The sequence below is a fragment of the Dasypus novemcinctus genome, chromosome 26, assembly GCF_030445035.2.
Source record: "Dasypus novemcinctus isolate mDasNov1 chromosome 26, mDasNov1.1.hap2, whole genome shotgun sequence".
NCBI classification, from domain to species: Eukaryota; Metazoa; Chordata; class Mammalia; order Cingulata; family Dasypodidae; genus Dasypus; species Dasypus novemcinctus.
The window spans coordinates 30,369,011-30,391,431 of NC_080698.1; the positions used below are offsets into that span (position 1 = coordinate 30,369,011).

The 22,421-nt window shown below is 39.6% G+C and overlaps 1 protein-coding gene and 1 pseudogene across 1 annotated transcript in view; one reads left to right on the forward strand and one right to left on the reverse strand.

Moving 5' to 3' along the window:
• TAFA4 (TAFA chemokine like family member 4) overlaps positions 1-22,421 on the reverse strand; it is a 186,997-nt gene that overhangs the window by 58,357 nt on the left and 106,219 nt on the right. The gene's annotated exons all lie outside the window — the stretch shown is intronic.
• Positions 6,468-7,553, forward strand: LOC139437680 (growth/differentiation factor 3 pseudogene; annotated as a pseudogene).

Sequence of the window (22,421 nt, forward strand, 5' to 3'; positions counted from 1 at the left end):
ATGTCTTTCATAAGAATTGGGAAAGTTCTCAGTCATTATTTCCTCAAAGATTATTTCTATCCCTTTTCCATTCTCTACTCTGAGACACCAATAATGCAAATATCTGTGCATTTTGCATTGTCATTCAATTCCCTGAGACTCTGTTTCATTTTTTCCATTCTCTTCTCTTTCTGTTCTGTCTTTTCCAGTTCAAATGTTCTGTCCTTGAAATCACAATTTTGTCTTCAAGCAATTCAAATCTGCTCTTATGTGCTTCTAATGTATTTTCAATCTTATCCATCATGTCTTTCATTCCCATAAGGTCTGTTACTTTTCTTTGCAGGCTTTCAAATATTTCTTTATGCTCTCCCAGTGTCTTCTTAATATCCTTTATTTCTTTAGTCATAGTTTCTTTAAATTCCTTGAAGTGATTTAGGAGAGTTGTGTGATTATCACTGATTAATTGTATTAAATCATGTGTATCTCTTTAGGATATTTGGTTTGTTCTTCTCTCTGGGCCATCTCTTCCTGTTTCCTAGTATGGCTTGTAATTTTTTGCTGATGTCTAGGCATCTGAATATGTTGGTATAGTTACTCTGATGGCTAATTTCTCTCTCTTGCCAATTGTTTAACACAGTTCTTCTTTGATATTTGATTCAACTTATTCTCAGTCTTTAAAATTGCCCAATTTAAGTTTTCAAAATCATGCCAGGGACTCACTGACTTTCATCCCAGGGGTTGCATACAGAGCAGGAGTTTTGTCCATGCAGTTACCACACTGGCCAGCAGATGGCGGTCGTCAGCACACCTTTCCATGGAGGTATTTCTCTCTGGGCTTTCCTGTGTTCCTGCATTGAATCTCCAGATTGGCAATTCAAAGCTGCCGAATTCACTGAAGAAAAGCACCCTGACCTTCCCTCCCTTTTCCGTTGAAACAGCTGAAAGGGAAGAAGGTGTCTGTTCCCTTCTCAATCAGCTGCAGTGAGCCAGGGGTTTTACCCTAACTTACTACTTGGGGGTAGGGGGGGGAGGGCCTTCCCAGCTGCCATCAGGGCTTGGTAAATCACATTTGTCTTTCTGGCTTCTTCGTCTCTCTGAACCTTGCCCTCTGGGAGTTGTGTAGCACTGTCCTCTTCTGCTGACCTCCAAAGCAGATTCTCTGGACAGCTTTTGGTTCTTTCTCCATTGTTTTTGTGAGAGCATTCACCTCTACCTGTCAGTCCATCGCCATATTCCCACAATCTCCATGTGTTTTCTTTCCAGAGTCAGAAACTTGTAGTGCAGTACAAGATGTAAACCAGCCATTGGTATCTTCAGCATTTTATTGTATTTTTTGCAGTAAAAACAATTAAGAATACTGATACATGACTGTTCATTAGGTTTCTCAAATTAGCAGAATGGAGATTACATATTTTTACTCTAGTGCAAAATGATAATGATGGCATTAAGCAACAGAGAAAACTATTTTATTTGACATCACTGGTTAGCAAACTTTTATATGCAGTTTTGCCTTCTGTAATTGACATTTTATAAATGGTATCTGCTTCTAAGTGTTCCATTTTGATTCATACCAATCTGTTGGCATTATACAGGAACTAGAAAGAAAATATGGAGCCTTCTGCTTCAAGTATCCTAATTTACATGCTAAATCAGAAGGTCAAAATGAATCTTTGTCACATTTAGAGCCCTGTACATTGGCCCAGAAATAAAAGACAGCAGGGTGATTTTGTTTTTGTTTTTGTTGTTGGCAGGAAGTATAATTCTGAAAGAATATACCAACTAATAATTCAGTGTGAGTTTAGAAAAACAAAATCTAGTGCATCATAAGATAAGTAGTATGGGAAGTGCTTTGATGTGATAAGGATGGCTTTGTTTAAGTTGGAAATCGTTCTTCATTCTCTGATAGTAGCCGAGCAGCAGATGGCCTGAAGTTATCATAAATATGTAAGCCCTGCTTTGAAGAGCAGCCAAAACACAACAGTGTTGAACAACACAGAGTGCAGAGAGAACCGTCTGACACATAGAGTTCCCCTCGCAGTAAGATTTCTAAGCACAGTAGAACATGAGACACCACCTAGCTTTTCCACACAGCATTAATGCATATAGCAAATCCATTTTTTAAAGGTTGCATGGCAAGAAAGCTAGCCTTTCTTTCAATTAAATTATCACATTTTCATAATGTAGAATGTGAAATGGAACTTCAAGAGCTTTCTTCTTTGGAAACTTGCTGTCAAAATCCAAGTTTAACAATTAGGATGAAGAACACAGTACAATGCAAGGCAGAACTCTAAGGGAATGATTTGCTTTAGCATAACTTTCCATCCTTCCCTAGGTAATGTGAATTTTTTCCTTTGCCCCCTTCTAATGGAGAACCTGAAATGCCAACCAAAAAGATTTCTATTGAAAGTTCCCTTCATTGCTGAATTACACAGGTAGCTTATTTTGTATCTACAGCCACCACAGTTCCAAGTTGACTTCAAGATTAAGTATAAACTCTCTTAAATCTTCAAAATTTAGACGCATCCAACATTCCAAAAATAATTTACTGCCTAGCCACACTCTCTGGACCAACCATACTAGTCAACTTTTTCCCCTAAATAGGTTAAGAGCAGTCCCAAATATGCACATCTCCACTCATTTGACCTATTTGATTTTCCCAACAAGAAGGCCCATTCTCATTTCTAATTCTAAACTCCACATTTTCCCTAATGGTTCAATTCAAATCCCATAAGCACAGGCATTAAGGGACCATTTTTTCTCTAAAAAAACTAGAGTGAATAATTAAATTTGACACAGCAGTTAGAATAAGGTAAATAATGCCACAATCGACAAATGGCCTCAAAATCTCAGTGGCAATAGGGGTTTATTTCTAACATATGTCAAATGTCCTCTGCAGATCCACAATACTACTATTCCATGTCATATTCATTCCAGAACACAAATTGAGGGGGTAGCCTTTATCTGGAGCATTCCTGCTCACCGTGACAAAGGGAAAAGACTACTGACAAAACTCCTACTAACTCTTAAACTTTTGCTCAGGAGGTATACCTGTCACTTGCATTCAGATGTCATTGGCCAAAACAAGTCACAGTATCAAATCTGACATCTATGAGGCAGGGAAGGGAGGTACAACAAATATTTTCTAGTAATTATAAAATCTACAACCAACTTATATGGTTAGCAATCACATAGTTAAAGAACACTTTTACATACCTAGAGGTACACTGTAAGTTTCATTATGGAAGAGACAAAGCCTTATACTTCTCTACACAGTCAACAAAAAGACATTATAGTTATTCTGTGCTAATAAGACAATGGGAATAATTTGAAATTTTTAAAGACTAAACACTGAAAGCACAGTTGATCTGGATGAATTAGAACAAATAACGTCTCTTTTGAATTGCCATTATTTGTCTGTGGTTTAACAATGCAATTAAATTCCAGTACAACAGAAAAATTTGGGCATGAATTTGAAGTTCACTCTGACACTACTGGGCTTAGAATTATTTGCCTAGGAATACAATTTGTTGCCCATTTGACACAGTTGCATTTTCTGTAGTTTTGAAATATGCAAATTTGAAATCCTGAGATATAAAATAGTATTCAAATCTCACTTTATATGCAAAATTAGAAACAATGCAAACCCTCCACGATTTTTTAAAAAAATGTGAATAGTTTCATTTCAAAGTTGGCGAGCCATGGGAATTATAAGCTGTGTTTCTGCTAGACCATGTGATGGTGCCAATTTAGCTTGTATACAAATACCCACAGACTTTGTTAGTACTGTGGAAACCGACTCTGTAAATAATTTTACTCACTATTGTGCTCTTGAACCAGTCAACACTTAAAAGTTCCACCTTTTTAAAATTCTATAATAATGTCATCCATACAGTCACTGATGCTGAAAAGCATGGCTGAAAATCAATAATGCTGGAACCACTGCCAAAATAACCATGCCATTAATTTAGGTACAAACTCAGAGCTATTAGAGATAATGCTGAGGAAATAAATGTATCATCAAAGCAACAATAGGATCTGATGGTTGTACATTTATGAATCATGAAGACAACCCCTGGAGAAAAGAAGTCCTGAAGGATATAAATTGTGAATTATGTAATTTCTTCAGTAACCATCCCTTGCAATGAATGCTACTGCCACCTTGCATTTTAAATCTGGCCACCAAGAGGGAAGCCATGAAGGGTTCATTCCAAATAACTACACTTCACTCAGGCATTTTACCCATATATAAATAACTTTTTATTCAAAAGAAAAATGAGAAAATATTGACATGTTTAGACTACAGTAAGTACCTTACAGCTCTCTGTCTTCTATTTAAAGACACTGCTGTCAAATGCATCACTTAAAAAGGTGTTTGGGAGTGCTCCTCCAGTAATTTTACCATGGAATCTGCCTGCAGAAAATCTCTACTGGTATTAATTTTGCAACCCTATTGAGCCTCCTGTTAACAAAATAAAAATGTATTATGCTGACATTTTTTAATATGGCAGGTGTGGACAGCTTTGGAAAGCTCTTGTTTACTTTTGGCTGCCATAGCTGTCTTTCTAAATTATCCAGTGAAAACAAATACTGTTTTTTTTTTATGTAACCAGTGAATAGGATGGAAAATATTGATTCAAAAAAATTCAGCAAAACTTTGCAACTACTAGGTGCAAAGTAATGTGAAGATTTAAACCTAAAACCCCCATCAAATAAGCTCTCTGAAGTGCTATCAAATAAGTACTCAATGATAAATTCTGAGTTGAGCTCCATCGTTTGTCCTACAGAATGACAGTGGTCTGCACAATTTACTGGACCTTCCTACTCATTCTTTGCTAAGAATCCTTTCATAACTACTGTTCAAATTACTTGCAACAGGGTACTTAGCTAAAGTCCTTCTTTGTATCTTAATGCTTTGCCACCATGGAAATATACTATAGCATGCCTTCTGTACCTCTTCCCTTCCAGGTAAAAGTCCCCTACTTTGATCCTGCTCTCAAATTCAGGGAACATTTAAGCACACTCATTTACATTCTCTTATTTCCCACATTGCTCTAAATTAGCTTTCCTATTATTTCTTGTTTATGGATGAACGAGTACCCATGGTTACACAGGTAATGGCAGAGTTGGCTCCTCAAACCTAGGACCTGGGATTCCAAATCCAGCATTCCTTTCTTTTTAGCACTTTTCTCCCCTTGGCCCCAATAAAACTCTGCCCTGAATTGAGCCATGTTCTCTTGCCTCTATGCTTTGTTCATCGATGACTGCACTTCCTTACCCTCTAATACATATTCTCCAGGGCTATCTGCAGAGCTCGTGGTCTGGGAAGCCTCCTGGTTTGATTTCTTTCCTTATTAAAAGCTGTGATGTTGACCCTAGTCCGCGTCACTTAAACATTCCTCCCTAAACCCTGCGTGCACTCTTGGGTCTCTAGTATCCCCTTTCACAACTATAAACTCTTTGAGAGCAGAGCAGAACATCTGTGACCCAGTTGAGTCCTAGATAAAGCCATGCCCAGAAGAGTACAAAATGGTCATTGAACTGACTCCGATGCTCTCTGGAAAGTCTCGCAGTGAAAAGCATTCCTTTAAAGGTTGCATTTCCATTCTTAGGAGTTATGGGATCAGGTTTATTTGAAGAGTAAAGAAACTGCTCAGCAATGGCAAACAAGATATATCAATTCTAAGGGACAATTATGAGGAATATAAGGGGGTATGGGATCTTTCCTTTTGGAGTAATAAAGTGTTCTTAAATTGACTGAGATGATTTCTCTGATGAAAATGAGAGCCACTGAGTGTATACTTTGAATGGACTGTACAAAGCAGGGGACTGTATAATACAGGGAATCCACTGGCAGAAGATGGGTTGTGGTTAACAGGACAAATGTGAGACTGTTCTCTCCTGAACTATAATAAATATATAATACTAATACAGGGTGTTAATAATCAGGTGGTTTGGGGGGGAAATACACCAAATACAAGATATTGGCTATAGTTATTGGTAGTATTTTAATGATGATCTTTCATAGTAACAAATGCTTCACAAAATGCAAGGTGGGGGGGGGGGGTGATGTATGAGCACCCGGTATGATGATATGCATGTTTGTTTTGTAAGTTCACCACTTTTACTATACACTTACTGTTTATGTATGTTCATGTATGACTGATCTACTTCAATAAAAATTTTTTTTAAAAGCTGCTCAGTAATCCAAAGTGAGCCTCTCCTTTTTGCTTGCCTGAGGTATGTCCATTAAGATAAGGTTCATACTGGATAAATAAAAATCAGGGACTAAACCTGGGACACTCCAGTGAAGGCACCAGGTCCCCAAAAAGCATTATTATACTTTGCATCCAGGAGGTAAATGAGATGGGGTCTAGAAAGTACAGGACAGCAAATCCAGAAGGTCAAAGATAAGAAAATGCTGTACATGGAGAGTCTGCACTTGAGCTCTCCTGAGCCTTACTGGTGGGCTTGGTTTCATCTCACAGGTCATGCTTCCCTTCCATCCAGGCTTGGCTCTCAGCCTCCTGCTAACTCCAGCCTTGGGCCAGCAATCCCACTTTCAAGAACACATCTTTCTCTAATTTCTGGGCCTAGCCCAGGTGCCTTTACTACAGAAGTTCCAGCTGCTGCTTTATATCTTAAAAAAAATATTACAGGATCAAAAGGCAGCAGCATCTGCTGGGATTTCCCAAGACTTATGCTAGATAAAGGAGCTGGGTGTCCGAGGGAATGGACTCTGACTTCTCCCAGACCAAGACTTCTTTCTTCATTCCAAGAAACTTTTCCAAACCTCCTCTTGAGTACGAAAGCTCTTCTATTATACTTTAACCTGTCTGCCATCACAGAAAAGGGCCAGTTTACAATTGCCCAGCTGAGCCTGGACTTGGGGCCCAACACTTACTATGATCGGGGACCAGAAATGGAACTGGTGCTATCTCTGCTTCAGAAGCCTTCTGTGTGGGGCGAGCCTGTCCCTAAGCCAGATAAACTCTTACACTGCAGTCATACCATGGCCTCAAGCTGCCCTTCACTTGAACTTGCTGGATGTGGCTAAGGATTGGTACATCAACCCCCAAAAGAACTTGGGTTTGTTCCTAGAGATACTTTCCAAAGGAGACAAAGAACTTGAGGTGAATTTTCAGCTTGAGGACACCTTTGCCTGGCTGAGCTAGTCCCTTCTTGCTTCCCTGTTGGTAATAACCCTCAGTCCTGAGCAGTGTCACCCTTCTTGCCAAAAAAGGAGGGCAGCCAACCCTTCCCCTAAGGCTTCTTGCAAGAACTTCTGCCATTGTCATCAAATATTCATCAGCTTTTGGAATCTGGGTTGGCACAAGTGGATCAATGCCCCAAAGGGGTCCGTGGCAAATTACTACCATGGAGAAAGTCCCTTCTCACTGACCACCTCTCTCAACAGCTCCAATTATACTTTCATGCAAGCTCTGATGAATGCAGTTGACCCAGAGATCCCTCAGGCTGCCCACAAAGCTATCCCCATTTCCATGCTCTTTCAGGACAATGATGACAATGTCATTCTAAGACATTATGAGGATATGGTGGTTGATGAGTGTGGGTAAGCTACCAGAAATGGGACCAGAAGTGTTCTTAGAGAAGGTCTTCTAATAAAACTACCTTCTTGGTTTAGGACCTCTTGGACCTGAAATGTCAATTTACTTATGTTTATATAAGAAAATCCAGGGTTGAGACTATACTGGTTAATAATACCCATAGTTAAACACACACTTAACCACAATACACATTTTGGAGCCCTAGTGATCTTCGTTAATTCTGCTCTAACCTACTCATTAAACGCATTACAATATATTAGACACTAAATAAAAGGAAACTGGCATTTCTGATGATTTATTATGCACTAGGCATTATTTTACATGTTACTTTACAAACATTATTTCACTATTCTTTGACATAGATGTTATTATTTATGCTTTATAGATGAAGAGACAGAAGTTCAGAAAAGCTAAATAACTAATTTTTCTAAGGTCACCAGTTCATCTGCTGATGGTGTTACTTTAAAAAAGCATTTTGAGAAATATGAAGAACATAGAAAAATATACCAAAATACTACCCAATATTATACTTTTCTACATTTCCTCCTGGTCATTTATTGATGTTATATGATTTCTGTAGCTTAAGTCACATAGTACAAAAATTTTGTTTCTTCCTTTTTTCACTTAACATTACATCATAGAATTTTTTTTCAAGTCAACAACATCTACACAGTTAATAGCTGTACCAGACACCACTGTTTAGGTATATCACAATTTACTTAAGAGAATGTTTATCATTGGAAAATTACACTGTTTGCAATTTTTCATTATGGAATAGTATTGTAAAAACGTCATTCATATACTGTTGCTCATATTTTGCTACTTCTTTAGAAAAATTTCAAACATGGAATTACAGAGTCAAAGGAATAAGCTGCCTCTTCTGTGATTAATATGATAGGTTGATATTAAACATATATTTTGGGGTAGGATGCAAAATAAACATGGACTTCAAATATAAACCCCTAAACCTGGTAGGATGCTTTGGGTTTGTGGCCATTGAGAGGATTCAGGGATCGCACTGTTGAAGACAAGGATGCAAGACTCCTCTGAGAAGGAAGTTTTATTTACAGCTGGCTGGGCCCGGCAGACTTGCATCCAAAAGCCAAGCCTCAAGCAGCATTTTCAGGTCCCTTTTAGGCAGAGGATTTGGGGGCCAGGGTCAGGAGGTATTTCAGTGGGAAAGGACTTTCTTTGTTGGACTAGGTTTCAGTTTCTTGGGGCTTAGGTGCTTTTCTGGGAGTCAGACAAGTCTGAATACACATACAGTCCATATCATTACCCCTTTTATGCCTGCTTAAAATTGTTAAGCTTCAGCATCACTACTGTTGGAGTTCTCTCGGACTGGCTGGTGTGTGTACAGGGCTATGAGGTGGGCAGCTGTTTGTTTTTACTGCATTATTTATTAAAGTGCGTACCCTAGCTATTATTAAGGGGAGGAAGGAGGGAAGTATGATGAGAGCATGGGAGGAGTTCCAGCTGCTCACCACTTTGACTATTTATTTTTCCCATCAATCTTCCAGGAGGGCTCAATGGTAATGTTTTTGGGAAATATCCAGGGCTTCTCCTGGCTTCTGGAGGAAGTCTTTTTCCAAGTGGCAGAATTTTGGGGGAGAGTCTTCCAGCAGCCATCTTGGGGATGATTGATGTCCACATGGACTTTTTGCATGACTCTTTATTTTCTATTTTACTAGCCTGCTTTATTTCCCCCTCAGAGAGTATATACCTTTAATTTTAAAGAGGTGTTGAAGGGAGATGATCTTTTTTTTCTGCAGCTACTTCCTGCTGGTTAGGGGCAGTAGACCCTACATGACAACGTGTAAAACTCTCTTGCTATTCTATCTCAGTTAGAGGAAGACAGACCTGGCATTCTGGGTGAAGCTCAATGAAGTTTCCATATGGTTAACAAGATATTGATTCTGGAATAAACAAACTTGATTAGAATTTTGAGAATATATGGTCCCACTAAGGGAACACTGGACTACAGAAGTAGAATAGATCAGGGGCCTGCAAAGGCTGCATTTTTCTGAAGTTGGCAATAGGTATTTGGCTAGAGTTAGAGGGAAAAACTGACTTTGACATTGACACTACTTAGCTTTTTTTTGAAAAGGTATTTCAGGCCCTCCAGTGACTGGCATTCATACATCCCATCAGGTGCTTCTGGTGAACTGGCACTTTTTTCTTACAAGCTATTACAATGGTTAAGGATTTCTAATAGTTAATTAAAATTTCAGGAGAGAAATAAAACAGAAAAACATGTTTACATTACAAGACCTTAATAAAATTTTAAAAAGGAAACCTTTAAGAATTAACCACTGTGATTTAAGATCAGGAATTCTTGGCTCTTTTTGTTAGATGCCTTTACTGTCAAAGCTTTAAATTTAATACAAGAAGTTAACATTAATTAGCCTGAGGTATTGTGGCTTTACTTTCAAATTTAATGGCAATTTTTTCAAAAAACTGTCTTATTTTTATACTTTAGTACTGTAACTAAAGTAGCATTTACTAAAATATAGTTACGTAAAATACTTGAAAAACTTAAATAGCTTTTTTTCATATATTTTTATTAAAATAAGAGCCACATACAGATGCGCAAGAGTGTTACCTGCTCAGATCCAAACAGAGGTACTTAAACTTTGTTTTTTAGTTAAGAACTATCAAACCCTGGTATAAATAAGATGCTAAGCATTATATTTGTGGTACACAAAGTAGGTTTAAATTTTCAAGCTTTTAATGAGACTGAACAAACATTTACGAAATTTAACTTAATATGCCTCAACAAATCTGTGAAATAGTTGAGTAAACAGTACTACCCATTTTATTATATAGTGAACAGAAGAATGGGTAAATGACATACCTATACTTTAATAAGAATAAATCAGAGACTTGGGGCCTCCTGTCTAGATTTAACTTAAAGGGAATGAAATTTAACCTTTTAATTCTTTAAAGAAAAAAAAGTATTATGCAATTTAAGGATTTGTCTTTTTCTTTTTATACTAGTTTATTAGATAAAGTACCATCTTTTAAAGATGGCACCTTTTTATTCAATAATATGGTAAACTTGTTACAACCATTTTAACTAGGCTCTGCTTTTACCTGAATACAAAATTAAGACATTTTCTTTTCAGAACTAAAATTGTATTTGACATTTTTTATTTTAGGCTGCAAAAACAAAAACAGGCAAACAAACAATGTCTCTATGGTTTCAAATTGAGAAATCACCATATAGTTTGTCCTCTTAATTCCTTCTTTAATAAAACTGCTTCCATCTGTGAACCATTCAATGTGTGGGTTCACAAGGGGCTTATTTTTTAAATTTGGTCGACTTGAATAGTTTTGGTTAAGAGTCTCAAGTCAGGAGTGGAGAAGGGGCCCCTCAGGATCTGACCCTGGGCCCTCTGCCAGTAGTAGGGTGGCTGGGCTGAGAGTCTGATACACTTTTATCTGCACCTCAGGGGTCTCTAGTAATTGAGGTTGGTATTAACTAACCAGCTACCTGTAAGCTACTGGTGGCCCCTGGCCTCAAGTACATCCTTCACCTGGTGTGGGATGAAGATTGTGAGAGGTTGCCTCCAATTTAATTGGGTGGCTTTTTTTAATGAAAAGGGCTGTTGGCCCCACTGCTCTTAGACAAGGTGGCCATTTTTTTAATCTTATAGACATGTTCATTACCTAATCAGAAGATGAAATTTACCAGGACTTTTAACATGTTCAATGTCTTTCTGCATATGATCTAATAGGGACATCACCATAATTACTAGAAGATTGAGGGAAGAGGATATAGGTACAGAATTTAAGACTAATTAACATACTTCTCAATGCATAAGTTTTTCTTTGAGCTGCAATTAATAGATTTTAGCTTCAGGTTTGCAATACTTTACATGTTATCTCTTCATGGAGGCAGGCTATAATGCCAATTGTGTTTAAGTTCTACTCACAGTACTTTGGTATTCATTGCTCCATTTGGTATGTTCTTCACAGAAGCTGCAGCACTTTTGACTCTAGAGAGAAGCTAGGAAAGTAGTTTCCAGTATTCCACTGGCCTGGTTTAAGTATCCTTTGGCACCATCAATCAGTGCCAGTCTGGAGGTGATATTCATTGTACATTTGGCTGTACTGAGCCATCATTGGCTGCTGCAGGAGTTTGAAACTGCAACGTAGTTTCCATTGACTTTAGGAGCATAACCAGAGATACAGTAAAGACATTTATTGTTTTAGGGGTCAGTGACTAACATAGCCAATAACTCAAATGGAGAGGCAACCTGCATTGTATTGCACTGTACTGAAGGTCTGGTTTGAATGCACAACAGTTTGACAATGCTGAAGTTTATCTCTTGATGTTTACATACTTTTTAAACATTTCCAATGCAACGTGTAACATATCAAATGAACTTAACTTTTTAGTACTTTGCTTCTTACTTTTACACTTTTACCATGAAGACATTAATTAGCAGGTATTCTTAGTTTAGCAGTAGAGGAAAAACTACTTTTTCCATTTTCAAAATGAAAACTGAAGATTCACAGTGGAATCAAAGTAACTCTTCATTACCATCACTTGAATATGTACGTTGAGGTGACTTCTAGACAGGTTTCACTGCTATGAAGTTACTTTTTACCATTAACATCAATTTAGGTTTCTAGTTAATAATGGCTTCTTAGAACTAGCCATTTAAATGCTTTAGTTTTGAAGATGCTCTTACAAACTCTTTATAATTAACCACAACCACATAGACTGGTTAATTTACCTTAGATTACAATTAGCAACCACTGGATTTTACTTTATGCATTTAAGAGAGGGCAGATCTATATTTCTTTAACTTAAAAATTTTCACCATTTTAAAAATTTAATACATATAATATTCATTTATTAACTTGGTATTTTATAAATCAAAGAGATTACACCCAAGCTAAATAAATTGAAACTGTTATAGTTTACACAAAGAATGCTTTTCATTTTTTTACAGGGGGCTAAACTCCTTTTTAATACAACCTAATTTTTAATTCCTTCTGCTTAGAAGAGTTTTAATCTGTTACACCTAGCCCCTCCCTCAGAACTCTTGCAGACAGAAGGCCTTGGCGGCTGGGTAAGTCAAAGAACTCAAGAAAACCTTTTCCTTTTTCAATAGTTGCTATATTTAGATTTCTATATGACTTCTCTGTTTTAGCCTAATTTGGACTCTGGGAATATTTATCACATATATAACTGCATATTTAATTTTTAACAATTTAAATAGAGCTCTTTTAAGAATTGCTAATTTGATATTATCATCCCGATGTATGAAGATACACACTGAGAAATAGGCAGACATGAACAGTTTGACACAGAAACATAACTTAAGTACTTAAAACTTTCATTCTTTTACAAAGCAAGTTTAACAGTAAAACAACATTTGAAAGATCTCCTTGAGGGCTTTCCTTTGTGGGCTTTCCCAGCCAGACTATGGGTTTGCAGTTTCCCCCCTTTGTGGTTTCATATAAAGGGAGGTAAAGCAGTTTGCTGAAGTCCAGGAGCCCAAATCTTGGTGCTTCCATGGCGGCTCACTTGAGAGTGTTGAAGGCTTTCTTTTAATTTGCACTATGACCATGCAGTTTTGCACAAGAATTTTGTTTCTTAATTAATGGCTTATAACCAAAATGTCCCCAATGCTTTCATATGATTTTCTTTTACTTTAGATCCTTACATTTTACTTTGACTTTAGCAGACTTTGGATGAGCAAGGCTAATTATATGTATATTCACTGAGGCTATTAAAGCCTCAGTGACCAACCAGTAGGACAGGAGTCAGGGATGTCTCAAGTTTGTTTTCCCCTGAGCCATAAGAGGAGGGGCTGTTATGCTAAATTTACCTAAATAGAATTTTAGTTATTATCCTTCTGCTGTTTTATAATATAAAGGCATCTATAAGTAGTCTCAACTCTGAAACAACCACAAGCAAAGGCAAGGGGTGAGGCTGGGCTTGAAGTGACCATAAATGAAAGTAAGGTCAGTTTAGAATTTAGCTACAGTTTCTAGTAAGTTTTTACCATAAGATGAATTGGGTACTTTTATTAACTAAGCCACAAGAATTTTATCAATAACAACTTTGTGAAGTTTCTCTGTTTTTCCAGCAATTAAATAAGTTCTACTTGTGATTTATGCATTAAATTCACTAGCAAGACAGTATTGATATTTAAAGATTCATTTTTAGGTTACCTTTCACCATGATCTAATTTTTAACAGGTGAACCCCAAATCTGATTTCCTAGGCATAAGTAAACTGACAAAGTTAAATGCAGATTTTAAAGTTGAACACAGAGTTAAGCAAAGATTAAAACAGAAGAGAGAATTTTATACCTTTAGCATTTTTAGGAACTCTTTGATCTTAATCGATGGCATAGGAGCTTTCTTTATTTTGATTACTATTCACACCTTTTATAGGCACAACTGAGTTTCAACTGACAAGTTTGAGGAGCCACAACATGAAGTTTCTGAACTTCAGATTTATTTGTCCTCTTTTCTTACACAGCTTTAACTGGAATCTAGCATTTTATACAGAGGCTGCTCTTGGCTATACTGTGACCACGTGGACCAGCAGTAGGCAGAATTTCCCCATTCCTGAGAAGAGACTTCTATGGGGAGTTTGCTGGTAAGCTAGAGCCATGTCCATTACTTTAGGAAGAATGAAGAAGCATCTTTTTGGTTGACTGATCTGGCATATCAGAGTCCTAGTCTGACTAAAGTTTACCATTCCACTGCCTCTAACCATATGAGGTCACTACAGAACTGTGGGCTGGGACTCCACACTTGCCCCACAAAGGTTCTTTGTATCTCACACGTTCTTCTCAATCACACGCACACAACCACCCTCCTGCCCTTTCTTTTTCAGACCTGGAGAAGACAGTTTCCTCTCCTCTTGGGAGTACTCGGTTCTTCTCGGGAGGTGATCAGGCTCCCCTTCTAACTTTCAGAGTCAGGCTTTCCCTACACTATGCTCCCAGGGTACTTACCCATCTGGCATGCGGAGCTCCTCTGCTTCATTCTCAGAGTCTCCTTCAAACCCTTCAATTCCTCCTGTTTATTCCAGGAGAGGACTGGTACAGTCCATGACCTCTCTGGACTAAAGGGGTCTGGGGTGCCCTGGGCCTGGGTTTGCCTGGGCCCTTCCGGCCTTGTCACAGACATCCAAGAGGGGCAACTAAAGGTTGCTGTCTCTGGCCTTTGCAGTAATCTGGGATGAGCCCCATGAAATACTGTGACTGTCAATAGGATTCAGTGATCACAGTATTAAAGACCAGGACACGAGACTCCTCTGAGAAGGACGTTTTATTAACAGCTGGCTGGGTCCAGCAGACTTATGTCCAAAGACAGAGCCCTGAGCAGGGTTTTCAGGTCCCTTTCATGCAGAGGATTTGGGGGTGGGGTCAGGAGGAATTTCAGTGTGAAAGGACTTTCTTTGTTGGATTAGGTTTAAGTTTCTTGGGGCTTAGGGACTTTTCCAGGAGTCAGACAAGCCCAATACACACACAGCCCTTCTCATTCTTGAATACACATATAATTTATATCAATACCAGAAGGTTTGAGGGTTCACTCACTCCTCCTGTTGGCAGAATAAAAATGGAAAAGTTTGTGCATCACTGCTTTATTTAGTACTTTTTCTAAGTCTTGTTGTCATTACCTTAAACTTATCAGTCTCATCTTTGATCATCATCTGAGTTTTTTTTTAAATGATTGTTATAATTTAACTACATTATAAATACATGTGAAGACCCCTGAATAACCCTCCCAGTCTCTTTCCCCATCCTAAATTTGATGTCTTTCCCATTCATTATTCATTTCTTTATATTTTACTACATGTGTTTGTATGTTTAAAAAAGTTATATTGCATCCATAAACAGTATAAAGTAATGTTCCACAAATGTGTAAACTTTGTACAAACATAGCTGGAAAAGAGAGAGAGAGAGGAAGAGAGGGAGGGAGGAAGAGAGGGAATGGAGGGAGGAGCAGAAGGGAGGAGAGGGCGGGAGGGAAGAAACAGTGTACATGGAAAGCATCTACACGTAGTAGGTCCCTGGTAAACTGAAGCTCTTCTTAGAGTCTGCGGACTAAGAAGACTGGATCTTGTGGTGGTTTGAAACTATGCGTACCCCAAAAAACACGTGCTTACACCTAACCCATTCCTGGGGTTGTAAACCCATTGTATTTAGGATCTTTTTTTTTTTTTTTTCTATTGACTTTGTAATAATATTACATTAAAAACATATATATATGAGGTCCCATTCAACCCCACCACCCCCACCCCACCTCTCCCCGCCCCCAGCAACACTCATTCCCATCATCATGACACATCCATTGCATTTGGCAAGTACATCTTTGGGCACCTCTGCACCTCATGGTCAATGGTCCACATCATGGCCCATACTCTCCCCCATTCCATCTAGTGGGCCCTGGGAGGATTTACAATGTCCGGTGATTGCCCCTGAATGTATTTAGGATCTTTTGATAAAGTTACTTCAGTTAAGGTGTGGCCCTGCCCAATCGGGATGGGTCTTAATCCTATTACTCTTGTCCTTTCTAAGCAAAATGACACTCAGAACCAGCCAGAGGGAGCAAGAAGCTGAACATCGGCAGGACCTAGACAGGAAGACAGACACCAGGAGGCACTGCCATGTGCCTTGCCACGTGACAAGCTAAGGTCCAGTTACCAGCAGCCAGCCCAGTCCCCACAGCCACATCTTCAGAAAGCAGCATCTCCTTAATGGCACCTAGATTTGACTTTTTCCCAGCCTTAAACCATAAGCAGGAAAATTCCCACTGTTTACCTCAACCCATTGTGCGGTATTTGCGTGAGCAGTCTAGGAAGCTAAAGCAGAGTGTAAGTCAGGTAATGCCATGCCCCTGCTCAATACCTTCTAATACCCTGTATCTCACTCAGGGTAAATTCTGAAGCCTCCACGATGACCTCTGAGGTACAGGGAATGCGCAGTCCCTCTGTGCCTCTCTGGCCGTACCACTTGTTTTTCCCTGGCCTCACAGCCTTTGCACCTGCTGTGCACTTCCCCTAGAACACTGTCCCACTCACTGTCACATCTTTATCCAAACGGCACCTCCTCAGTAAGGTCTTCCCTGGTGACCCAATTTGAAATAACTCCACACCACCCCACGGCTACAATCCCCATGATTCTGCATTATTTTTCTCCTTAGAACTTGGCAACATCTGATGTTTACAATTTTCTGTTTGTTCGTTGTCTTTTTCTAGTCATTAGCATAATAAGCTCCTTGAGGGCAAAGACTTTGTTTCCCCAGAAAGAGAACAGTACATGCCTTGCAGTCAGAATTCAAATAGTTGTTGAGTGAATGAATGAGGCGGTAGCACATGATAGAAACAAAGGCATTTCTTCCTTACAGGCTGGCTTCTAGAAGGCATGATAAATAAATATCCAACATAAATAAACCCTAAAATGTTAAAGCTGTGATATTCCCATCTGAAGTAAATTAGTCAAGTAAGCTGTTTAAGAGGAGCAGAGAGAGAAAATCCACTTTGTAGGGAATTCCCCGACAAAACTCAGAAGCCGTGTGGTTGTCCTGCATAGGTACAAAGTTGTACAGCTTGCAGGTGATGTAATTAGGTCACAGGGGGTAAGAATGCTTAGAAATGATTGAGGAATCTATATAACTTCTCAAGCTAGTCTCCTTGCCATTTCAAGAGCTTTGCTTTCCCTCTTGCCGCCTAAGGATCAAAAACCAGATTCTCAGGCATTCAGCAGCATCTTTACTGCAGTAAATTACATCACAGTGCAGCCATTTTATTTGTCTTCTTTAAGTGTCCCTCTTCAAAATTATTTGTGCTGCTTTTAAACACCCTTTAAAGTGCCCTTTCACTTTGTGTGAGAACTACATGCAAATTTCAGTGTGTTTTCTAATAACAGGTGATGTTACTACCAACTAGCCCAATCCAGAAAGGTCTGTGGATTTCACTGTCAAAATCTTATTAAGAGAAGCGGACTTGGCCCAGTGGTTGGGGCATCCGTCTACCACATGGGAGATCCAGGGTTCAAACCCTGGGCCTCCTTAACCCATGTGGAGCTGGCCCACGCACAGTGCTGATGCACGCAAGGAGTGCCCTGCCACACAGGGGTGTCCCTGCATAGGGGAACCCCACATGCAAGGAGTATGCCCCGTAAGAAGAGCCGCCCAGCGCAAAAGAAAGCGCAGCCTGCCCAGGAATGGTGCCTCACACATGGAGAGCTGGCGCAGCAAGATGACGCAACAAAAAGAAACACAGATTCCTGTGCCACTGACAACAGAAGCAGACAAAGAAAAACACACAGCAAATAGACACAGAGAACAGACAACTGGGGCAGGGCGGGGGAAGGAGAGAGAAATAAATAAATAAATAATCTTTTTTTAAAAATCTCATTAAGTATTTTGAAATAAGAAACTATGGAGAAGAAAGAAGAAAAGGATACTTTAGCCCTCTGTTGGGCCCTTTATTTCATCTGGTTGGTGGCATGAGAATTGAACTACCAATTTTGTTTTGGAGAAACTCTGTCACTAAAAGGCAGGGGTTTTGTCTCAGCATTTTTGCCCCAAGAATAATCCTCATTTCTCCAGTCACTGGGATGGTTTGCCCAAACTTTGCAGCCATTCCCAATGCTGAGAAGGGAGCAAGGCTCAGAATTAAGAGGGGAGTAACATCTGTTTGAAGTGACAAGGAAATGATACAGGCAAATGGCACTATCAAACAGTTCAGTGATCTGCTGAGTATGAAGGAACCTGCATATAGAAAAATCTGGGCTCGAGGACTTACTCTAAGGTATACTGTGTCAGTGGTCACATTACTTCACCCCTGAAATCTCCTCATCTAAAAGCACTAACATTGTAAGTAGGAACTCATGAAATAACCATTCACTCAAAGATTTACCAAGCACATTCCACATACTGGTCTAAGTAGTGGGATACAGAGGGAATAATAAAAAAGACTTGCCCTTGAGGAGCTTACATTCTAATAGTCCTTCAAAAGAAAATCTTCAAAGCAAGATATATTACTAACATGGAATCAAACTTTATATAATAGAACACTCAGATTGGAGTTCAGAGGTCATAGGTCAAGACTTGACACTGCCACTTGGTAGCTGTGCATCCTTGAGAAAGTTCCTTAACCTTTGAATTAGTTAGCCAAAGGGGTGCTGATGAAAAATACCAGAAATCGGTTGACTTTTATAAAAGGTATTGATTTGGAGTAAGAGCTTACAGTTACCAGGCCATAAAGCAAAACTTAGGTCCCTCACCAAAGTCTGTTGCCACGGGTTGGAGCAAGATGACTGCTGACATCTGCCAGGGTTCAGGCTTCCTGGGTTCCTCTCTTCCCTGGGCTTGGTTCTCTCCAGGCCCAGCTGCCCTGCTCTCTCCACAAGGCCAGCTATAGACTATCAGGTGACGGCTCTGTCTCTCTCCCTGGGGCTCAGTTCTCTCCAGGCTCTGCTCCTCTGTGTGCTTATTTCCTGGGCTCCAGCTCAAAACTACTAACTCTGTCCTTTGCCATGTCTTTTATCTGTGGGCAGGGACTAAACACCCTACTGATGATGTGACCCAATCAAAGCCCTAATTTAATCAAGTGAAAGTGAAACCTCAGACAGACCAGTTTACAAACATAATCCAATATCTATTTTTGGAATTCATAAACAATATCAAACTGCAACAACCTTCCACATCTTTAATTTCATTCATATACAATGTACAAGCATGTACATTATACCAAGATGCACATAAATGAAAGAAACCACCTAGCAAATTACCTGTCATATAAGAGGTACTTGAGGGAAGCAGACATAGCCCAGTGGATAGGGCATCCGTCTACCACATGGAAGTCCACGGTTCAAACCCTGGGCCTCCCTGACCCGTGTGGAGCTGGCCCATGTGCTGTGTTGATGTGCACAAGGAGTGCCCTGCCACGCAGGGGTGTCCCCCGCGTAGAGGAGCCCCATACACAAGGAGTGCACCCCGTAAGGAGAGCCGCCCAGCACAAAAGAAAGTGCAGCCTGCCCAGGAATGGTGCTGCACACACGGAGAGCTGACACAACAAGATGACGCAAGAAAAAGAAACATAGATTCCTGGCTGCTGGCAACAACAGAAGCGGACAAAGAAGAACACACAGCAAATGGACAGAGAGAACAGACAATTGGAGCGGGGTGCAGGGGGGAAGGGGAGAGAAATTTTTTAAAAAGTGGTATTTGATAATTCTCAAGAACAGCAATATAGTTCTCTAGGGAAGTGGATTTGGCTCAACTAATAGAGCATCCGCTTATCACATGGGAAGTCCAGGGTTCAAATCCATGGGCCTCCTGACCCATGTGGTGAGCTGGCCCATGCACAGTGCTGATGTGAATAAGGAGTGCTGTGCCATGCAGGGGTGTCCCCCCACATAGGGGAGCCCCACACGCAAGGAGTGCACCCTGTAAGGAGAGCTGCCCCGCACAAAAAAAGTACAGCCTGCCCAGGAATGGTGCCACACACAAGGAGAGCTGACACAGAAAGATGATGCAACCAAAAGAGACACAGATTCCTGGTGCCACTGATAAGAATACAAGCAGACACAGAAGAACACACAGTGAATGGACACAGAGAGCGGACAACTGAGGGGACGGGGGGAAGGGGAGAGAAATAAATTTTTAAAAAATGCATAGTTCTCTAACCCAGGGTTGGCAAACTATGGCCCAAAGCCTAAACCAAACTGCCCATCTGTTTTTATAAATAAAGTTTTATTGGAACACAGCCACATCCATTCATGTATGTATTATCTGTGGCTGCTTTTGTTTTGCAATGGCAGAGTTGAGTACTTGCAGCAGAGACCTTATGGTCAAAGCCCAATATTTTCACTCACTAACCATTAAAGAAAAAGGTTGCCAATGCCTACTTTAAGCCCTTGCTATGCTAAATGATGCCCAGGTCAGGTATCATCAGCATCACCTAGCAGACTGTTAGACATCCAGACCTGAATCGAAATCTAAACGCTAACAAGATCCTTAGGCAGCATGATTCATGTGAACTGGAAGTATGAGGCACCCAACCGTGGAGTGTGCCCACAATGATGTAAGCATTCTTGCTTTACCACCATGAAGTAAATTTCAACATTCACCTTCCTACCTCTCCAACCTTTAGCTAAATTCAGAAGAATGATTTTCAAACTTCATGAACATCAGAATCACACAAGAAGCTTCTTAGAAATATAAACAAACCCCTGGGCCCTACCTGAGATGATTCTGATTTAGTTAAGTCTGGAGTGGGGTCAAAGAAGCCACATTTGTTTTAAAACAAATACTCTCAAGGAGATGCAGATACAAGTGACCCTTAGATATCATGTAGAATCATTACTTTAAAAGAACATGCTTTTATATCCTGTAGAGTTGGGGCAAAAACCAGAAAGTATTCTTGCTTATCACTAGTAGTGTTTTTCTTTTGGATACTGGAAATACCACCAGGAGCCCTATCAGCAAGAATGTATTGTAAAGTAATGACCCACAGTGCCTCCATAGCTATATATGAGTTAAAAGTGATAGAACTCTGAGCTATAAAAAATGTTTTACCACAATTATTGTTTTCAGTGACAGGAATGTATTTTTAGGGTTTCATGGCCTTACTTGAGAAACTTTTATTGATCACCTAGTGTCTGTTAGGCATCATTCTAGATAGAGCAAGGATCAGAGAAATGACAAGTAAAATAACCCTTGTGATTTGGGTTGCAAAGTCCAAAATTGCAGGACCCAAGCAACAGTCATTCATTCACAAATTTATAGTGCAGACCTGCTGGGTGCCAGGCACCTTTCCAGGTCAGGGGTCTGCAGATGATTTACATAAAGCACCAGATACTAAATATTTTAAGATTTGTGGCCCACATATGGTCTCTGCCATATATTATTCCTTGATTTACCTTGCACTTTCTTAACCCTTTAAAAATGGAAAGAAAAAAAAAAAACATTCTTAGTTCTGAAGCCATACAGAAGCAGACTTTGGGCCAGATTTAGCCCATACATCATCATTTGCTGACTGGCTGGCCCCAGTTCTAGGTGATAGGAATACGGCCGTGAACAAAACAGACAAAAGTCCCTGCCCTCATGGAGATTATATTCTAGCAGAGAAACACATATATTTTTTAAAAATGTACATAGCAATTAAGTCCTATGAAGAAAAATAATAAAGTGATAAAGAATGAGAGTTGAGGAGTGAGTTTTTTATAGGAGGTGGCCAAGGAAAGTAGCTTTTAAGCAGGGACCTGAATGAAGAGGGGAAATGAGCTCTTAACATTTGCTCAAGTTAAATTCTCATCATGGGAAACACATGAACCATATTGGAGAATGTTGAAAATAATGTCCACAAAGAAGAAAGAAAAGAAATTCATAATGAATTGGACTGTAGGGCACCAAATTTTAATGGTTAAAGTCGGTAGTGAACATTTTACTACATGATGTAAATGTGAATGCTTCAAATAGAAACTGGGAAAGTCAGCACAAACTCAAGTTTCATTAACACCCAGATACCATTCATAACTTCTTACACTGAAAAATGTTCCCTGCCTCTTAAAAAATAGTTCTAATTCCTCCCTTCCTTGCCAGGTAGCCCCCAGCTCAGCTTTCCAATTTCATGTCAATCTGTTAGAAAACTTAACTTCGAGATCAGTTGCTCCCGAGTACAAAAGTTTGTTTCAAAGGAGGTGCTGGATATTTGAGGTACAATTAAAGGGGAAAATCTAAAGAGCACGACTCCATAAACTGGCTAGAAGTGTCATCAGTCACACAGAACATAAACTAGTTAGAAGTGTCTTCAGTCACCCCAGGGTCTGGGGTGAGAAGAAAATGGGGAGACCCTTCATGAGTCCACAATGAAAATGAAGCACTAGCTAGAGAC